Here is a 7,629-nt window from a genome sequence, read left to right as displayed (position 1 = left end):
TGGCCCTCAATGCTCCTCTCCTCCCTTTATGGGCAAGCTGCTTCTCACAAAAGGCAGAGTTTCTCTGTCCTCACCTTAAGTCTGGACGGGTCTTTACCAATAGAAAGCAGCCCAAATGCTGTTCTGGGACCTCTAAGCCCAAACCTGAAGAGCAACAGCGGCTTTCACTTACCGCCTTCTGGAACCCAGTTACTATGTTAGGAGAGCCCAAGCCATGTGAAGAGGCCACATGAAGGAGGTCTGAGGTGCTCCAACTGACAGCTCCAGATCAACTCCCACCCAAGGACCAGCAGTGTGAGTGAGCCATCTTGGATGTTCAAGCTCAGCTGAGCCCAGCTGACTGCAGCAAGAGTCAACATCACCTGGAACAGAACAGCCTGGTTGAGGCAGTCATCCATAGGATCTTAGGAAATAATAAACTTCTATTGTTTTCAGCCTCTAAGTTTTGGGTTGTTTACTATACAGCAGTAGATAACTAAAACAGCATTTATATATAAAGCTGAATGAGGTTCTAGGCTTAGGTTGCTATGAATAGATTTTTCATCTATTTGAAAATCTAGTGGGACATTTGAAAGTGTTGCAGGGAAGAGAATAGTTCTTTATTATGAGGGACTGTCCTATATAATGCAGGATGTTCATTATCTCTAGCCTCTGCCCGAAATGTCAGTAGTGTCCTGGTTATTATGACAACCAAAAACACTTCTACAAATTTTCAAAATGCTCTCTAGATGCTGACTCTGCTAAGAACAACTAACTAAAATAATTATTTGTATAGTGACTACATGATAGATACTGGAAAAGGTAGAAATGAAATACAATCCATGCCTTCAAGAGACTCACAGTTCAACTGACAAGAAATGAATGAAATAACACAAAATGATAAACATTATGATGGAGTTGTTTTCCTGGCACTGTGGTAGTACAGAGACCTGGTAGTTAAATCAGCCTTAGGAAGGGTCAGGGTAAGTTTTCTGGAGGAGTTAATTATTGAGCCGAGTTTTGAAGTGAAGCCAGGTAGAGAAGAGGGAGAATAGAAACTCAAGCAGAGGAAACAGCTTGTGCAAAGCACAGCGTGGGGCACTAGCAGCCATAAAGGTAGTAAGGTGGGCTGGGCCCAGATGGTGGTGTATTTTTTATGCCCTGTTAAAGAGTCCATTTAAACCTGAATGCGATTTTGTAATTCTATCCAGAGATAATGTCACATGTTCACCACACCACTAATCCCAGCCTCCCTCACAGTTAGCTTGTGGCCCTGTGACTTGTTCTCAGCAAAGAATGTGGGTGGAATGGATGTAAGCCACTTCCAGGGCTGGCCCTTCATAGCAGCCCCTACAATCTTCCAATTCACTCTTTTCCTGCCTTGTGTTGGAGGCCACATGGTCCAGATGGCAAAGCTTTAAGATGAAAGAAGGCTATTTGACTTGTATCAAATGTGTAAGGAGTAAGCTTTTACTGTCCTAATCCATCAAGGTTTGGTGAGTATCAATCAGAATTCTGTCAGAAAACAAATCACCCCAGATGGTTCAAATGAAGAGACTTTAACGAAGGAAATCCTTTCAGAGGTGCAGGCAGGGTAAGGGAAGAAACACGGGAGGCAGGAAACTGTTTCATTCCTAGAACTGAAGGGGCAGAGAGGAAAAGAGTTATGAGAGCCCTGGGAGCTGGTGCCAAGCAGGAGGAGTAGCCCAGCAGGAACTCTAGTCATGAAGCGATACAGCCACTGCCAGAAGAAGGGGGAGAGCTGGGGAAAAAATATCCTGACCTCCTCTTCTCCTGTGCTCCAGTCTCCTGAGAGGGTATCCCCATTGGCCAAGCCCAATCAGAATGCAGCCTCAAGGGAGCCCAGGTGATGCGGTGCACAGGACCTAGCCTCCAGGCGCACAAAGCAGTTCAGTGAAGGGAGGAGAATGGCTCTGGGGGTAAAAAGAACAAGCAGTTCACGAGGTTTGTCTGTTATGGCAGCTAGCTTTAATTACTCTAATACAAAATCACTGACGGATTTTCAGCAGATTTTAAAAGTAAGTTTCATTAAAAAATAATTTACATTCCATAAAATTCAACCTTTTAAAGTATAAAATTCAATAGTTTTTAGTATATTAAAAGTTGTGCAATCATCTATACTATCTAATTCTAGAACAATTTCATCACATTCCCCACCCCCCCCAAAAAAAATCCCATACCCACCAGCAGTCTCTCTCCATCCCCCACTTCCCCAGCCACTGGCAACCACAAATCTACTTTCTGTTTCAATGGATTTGCATATTCTGGATGCTACACATAAATGGAACCACATAATACGTGGCCTTTTTTGTCTGGCTTCTTTCATTTAGCATAATATTTTCAAGGTTCATCCATGTGGTAGCATGTATTCCTTTTTATTGCTGGATAATATTTCATGGCATATGATACAATTTTCAAAGATGACAGCTGTGTAGAAAATAGGTTGGGGTAAGCCAAAAATCAATGGCAGAGGAATGTGTATAAGTTGGGGAGTGATCGCACTCTCTAAAAACATTCTCTCAAATTATTTTCAAAGCAAGAAACAGAGAAGGTAAACAGCACTTTTCATCTCCCATCCTGAAACAGCCTTCTTTCCCTGGATTCCATTTCAATGAATGACACCACTGTCCACACAGGATCTGGGAGTGACATTAGGATCCTCCATTTCCCTCGCCCTTCACGTTAGATCACTTTTTTCCTGTGGGTCTTACCTCTTGAATGATCCTCTCCCCTCCATGCTGACTGCCTTAGTTGAGGCCCTCAGCGGGTCATGCTGAACTACAACAATAACTGCCTAACTAATGTCCTTTGTTCCTGGTGCCCAGCTACGTCTATCACCGGGAGGAGCAACCATGACAGAAGATGGATGAATGATGAATGGGGGAGGTGCAGTGCCTTATCTCACTGATGAGTTAGGAAGCAGAAATACATAGGTGTTTATAGCTTGGCCCCTTCCTCTTTTCATCCAATTGGGAGTTAGGTGCCTTCAGGGAGCACGCGCTCTCTTCCCAACAGCATAATGAGGACTGCCCTGACAGTTTTAAAGGGAGTGTGTGGCTAAAACTGTTAACATCTGGGGTTCAGAGAACAGAGCTTCTTTGGCTTTACATTGAGGTCTGTCCTCTCACTTAGGCATTATTATAATAAAGATGAATTTTTGCTTCCATTTGCTACAAACCTTTTTTACAGCTTTTTTTTCAGAACTTGAGAGAAAGGACTGCAGCAAATACTACGTTTACTGTTTTGCAGTAGCCGAATGTAAGGGGACTTGTGACCAATGATGTAACTTTTATTAATAAAAAGGAAAAGAACAGTAAAACCTGTTTTTCTGAGTACTTAATTGTAAAATCAGATTTGGAACATGGCATGATGTCATGAATAATGTCATCAATATTTCAAGCAAATACAAGGACACATTTTATGTCTTCTAATCATAGTAATTGTCTTGGTTTAAGTTTCCCAGGAAACCAGCTCTGAAATAAAAGCTTGCATGCAGAAGTTTATTATGGAGTACACTAAGAAACAAAACCTGTAAAGAAAGGAGGGAAGCAGGATTAGGTAAAGGGAGAAGTTGAATAGAGATCAGTTAAAAAGAGATGCATCAGCCAAACCTACAAAGAACTCTGAAATTGAGATGTCCTTAGCGTTGTACCCAAATTAAGGCAATTGGGCTAGACCCCTGTACCACCACAATGTTAAGTCATTTGATGCAAACTGCACCTCAGGGAGGGGACATAACATAACCATGGTCCAGGCAGCAACCCTCCACTGACTTCTGAGCTCAATTCTCAGAGAAGAGCGCAGCTGTGAGTTGTCAGCTGCCAACACTTCTGACCACTGGGAAATAAGTGACTCAGTCCCAAAGGGGCAATGAATCTGGGCAAGAACCTTATAGTACCTAAGACAGTCCACCTGCAGCATTGCTCAGATTCACTTGCTTCTCTAGAGAGTTCACCCCATATCCAGGATTCTGGATAGTCTTTTTTTTTTTTCCTGCGGAAAACTAAAACTGGAAGATAAGTGGAGTGAGCCACAGCCCTTGTTACTGCTGGTCTCGATGCTACAACTGAAATTCATAATGACTCTCCTCCACATCTCTCCTAGACTGCCTTAACTTCAGCTAGAATCTCTGCTAGTCTAGGTGGACCACCTGGTAGGACCACCCACATACTCATCCCTGAGGTCCTAGTCACCATGCCCTTCTTGGGCCATGGGGACTGTACTTGCTCATTTAACATCAAAACTTTGTTAGGAGTACCAAGAGACACACCCGTGGCTCCCCTATACATACTCTTCCCTGCTCCCATGTGTAACAGCAGCCCTATCTACTCCTGATGATAGGGGTCAGTTACTCCTGCCAGCATAGGGACTCCTTTCTTGGTCTGCTAGTCTCATGGACCAAGGAGCCTGAAATGACTAAGAGCAACCCAAGTCCAACGGGGCTCTTACTGGGCCCTCTCGTGGAAGTATTACATCTTTGGGAACCAGGAGCTCTAGAGCTACAGAGCCCAAGAAGGACAGAAAGCATGTATTCTCTAAGGGGTTATTGGAGTACGGCCACTACTGCTTCTGCTCTGGGCTCCTGAACTCATATATTCTATCTACTGGGGACACAGCACCATGCAATAGCTGTTAAAAGTACATTATGTGCAGCTTATGCCCCAACTTCACCTTCGAAAGACCACACCATCATTCTACTGATATTAACAGCAGGTTCTGGGTGGCATTTTATATGATAGGATAAGTGGATCCAATGGATAGTGTATTGGTTTCCTTTTGCTGCTGTAACAAATGTACTGGGTTAAAACAAACCAAATTTATTATCTTACACTTTTGGTGGACAGAAGTCCTAAAAGTCAAGGTGTCAGCTGGGCTATATTTCTTCTGGAGGCTCTGGGGAAGGATTTGTTTCCTTTCCTTTTCCAGCTTCTAGAGGTCATATGCATTTCTTGGCTCACAGCCCTCCTTCCACCATCAAAGCCAGCAGCATAGCATCTTCAAATTTCTTTTTCTCTCTTCTCTGCTTTTGCCATCACCTCTTCTCTGACTCTGCTTCCATTGACACATTCCCTTCTCTCACTCTGACTCTCTTGCTTCCCCCTTATAAGAACTCTTGTGATTCTATTAGTCCCACCTGGATAATCCAGAATGCTCTTCTCATCTGAAGATCCTTAATTTAATCATGTCTGCAACACCCCTTTGTACTGTAACATATTCACAGGTTTTGAGGATTATAAGGTGGACAATTTTGGAGGGGCATCATTATTCAGTCTAACACAGACATATACCATTTACTATAAAGTGGGCACCTTGGTGTGAGACAATGCTTTTCAGCATCCCATATCTGTGAAACAGAACTCTGTAAGCCTTCAGATAATGGCACTGGCCAGTGTGGGCAGGGAACGCAAATCCATACCAAAATATGCATCAGTCCCAGGCAAGTTGAATCACTTACCCTTCCAGGGTAGAATGTAATCAACTATCCAGCAAGTGGCTGGTTGCTTTCCTTGAAATACTGTGCTTAATCTTGCTGGCAGACTGCACATTCTGCAGCAGCTAGATCAGCATTGTTAAGGGAGAGCCTTCCCTGTAAGTTCCATGCGTAACCTCCATCCTTGCCACCACACATAACCTCCATCTCTGCACCATGGCTATTCTGTCCATGTGCCCTTTGTGCCCCTATTGGGTAGACAAAAAACAGAGGCTAACTGATATCAACTGGTGGAGTCATCGTATCTACACGGTCGTCTACTGTCTCTTCCATGGTGGGATATTCTCTAATGGGCATCACCATGTGATTCAAAGATAGTCACACTTTGTGCTTACTCCCATAGGTTCATTCACATGCCTCTTCCATAGACCTTCTTCTCCCCAATCCTCCAATCTTTCTACTTCCAGGCCCCTACCAAACCGCCAAGCCATGTGTTACTACCCATTAGTCTTACATATTCTTACTTCAGGCCACTTCTCCTTATATGCAAAATGGATGACTCTCTGCAATGCATGAAGTTTGAACCACTGGGAGGATTTTGCCTCATCATTATCTATTAGATCATAGTATAGCAGCAGTTCACGTCAGCTTGCACTTACTTACCAAGTCATCTTATGCTTGAACCAAGCTCAGCCTTTTTCCTCTTCTACATCAATCATAAGGGACCCCTCGGTCCCATGCAGCCATCTATGTCTGAGCTTAGGGGCAGGTACCAGTGCAATAATGGTTGATGACATCTGGCCACACACTCATGCAGCTTACTTGTTCTCTGGCCCTGTTCATGCCCAGTCCTGGGTATATCACCTCCATCTCACCATAGGTTTTTGCTGGGCCCACTGGATCTTATAAGTTGGTGGATCTGACAAAACCTAGCTCCTGTTGGGCAGTTCTAGCCACCTGACATCTCATGGCGAGGTGCTCTGTCATTATCCTGGCCCAAATAGGGTGCCAGGAGCTATTTTTCAATAGTTTATGATTTTTTATTCTAAAGATTACATACGTGGCCTTGCTCCAGAACCCTTGGATTTCTCTTTGTGATATTCCCACTGAAACTTTCCATTCATTCCACAGCCTCTTTCCCCACCACTAATACATTAATATCGTACACTCTGTCATGCTGTATGCTCCAAGTGCTTGCCCCACACTTAAGAGATGATGTAGAGCCCTTTTCTGCTCTGGGCACCACTTAAAACTGGCAGCCATATGTGTCATTCAGGAAATGTGTCATTAAATATTCCCAAGTAAACATTATACCTGCAGAACTCAGAGAAGTCTAGCAGGTGTTGTCCCTCCTTTGTGTAGCAAGTGCAAGATGTGATAACCTATCCTTTACTTTGTAGGAGGTATCTGGCATGCCTCAGACCACTGGACCCCTAACTCTGCATTTCATTGTCTTTCTACAGTGCCATATTACCACAAACCTAGTGGCTTAAATGACACACATTATTATCACGGCTTAGCTCTGTCCTCTGCAAGGCTGTAATCAAGGTGTCAGCTAGGGCTACAGTCTCATCTAAGACTCAGCTGGGAAAGGAATCACTCCCACATTCAGTATTTGGCAGAATTAGGCTCCTTGTAGGCTGCTGGACTGAAAGACTCAGTCCTTGTTGGCTGTTGGTCAGAGTCTACCATCAGCTCCCTGCCATGTGGACCTCTCCATACAGTGGCTCACAACATGGTAGCTTGAGTCTTCAAACTCAGCAAAAAAGAGAGGGTCTCAGCAAGATGGGAGTCGTAATATTATGTAACTTAGTCACATGTACGTAATCATGTACATCCTGTCACTGTGCCATATTCTATTGGTTGAAAGGAATTTGCAGGTCCTACCCACACACAAGGGGAGAGATTTATACCATAATCTTACATTTATACCAGGGATATTAGGAGACAGAGATCATGAGGTCACCTTAGAAACTGTCCACCACAGATGGGGTCCTCATTGCCACCCTACCAGTGGATGATCTAGCTCCAAAATCCCATTTTAGAGTCTGCTTCTTCGGACCACTATCCATACCAACTGACAGGTCAGGCTCCCTAGGAAACAGACTCAGAGATGGAGACTTGCATGAAGAAAGTTTATCGATAAGTCCTTTCAACAATACTGCCTGTGAATGAGTGAGGAAAGCAGGTGAGAAAGA

This window comes from Balaenoptera musculus, chromosome 18 (assembly GCF_009873245.2).
Source record: "Balaenoptera musculus isolate JJ_BM4_2016_0621 chromosome 18, mBalMus1.pri.v3, whole genome shotgun sequence".
Taxonomy (NCBI): domain Eukaryota; kingdom Metazoa; phylum Chordata; class Mammalia; order Artiodactyla; family Balaenopteridae; genus Balaenoptera; species Balaenoptera musculus.
This window is presented reverse-complemented; position numbering follows the sequence as displayed.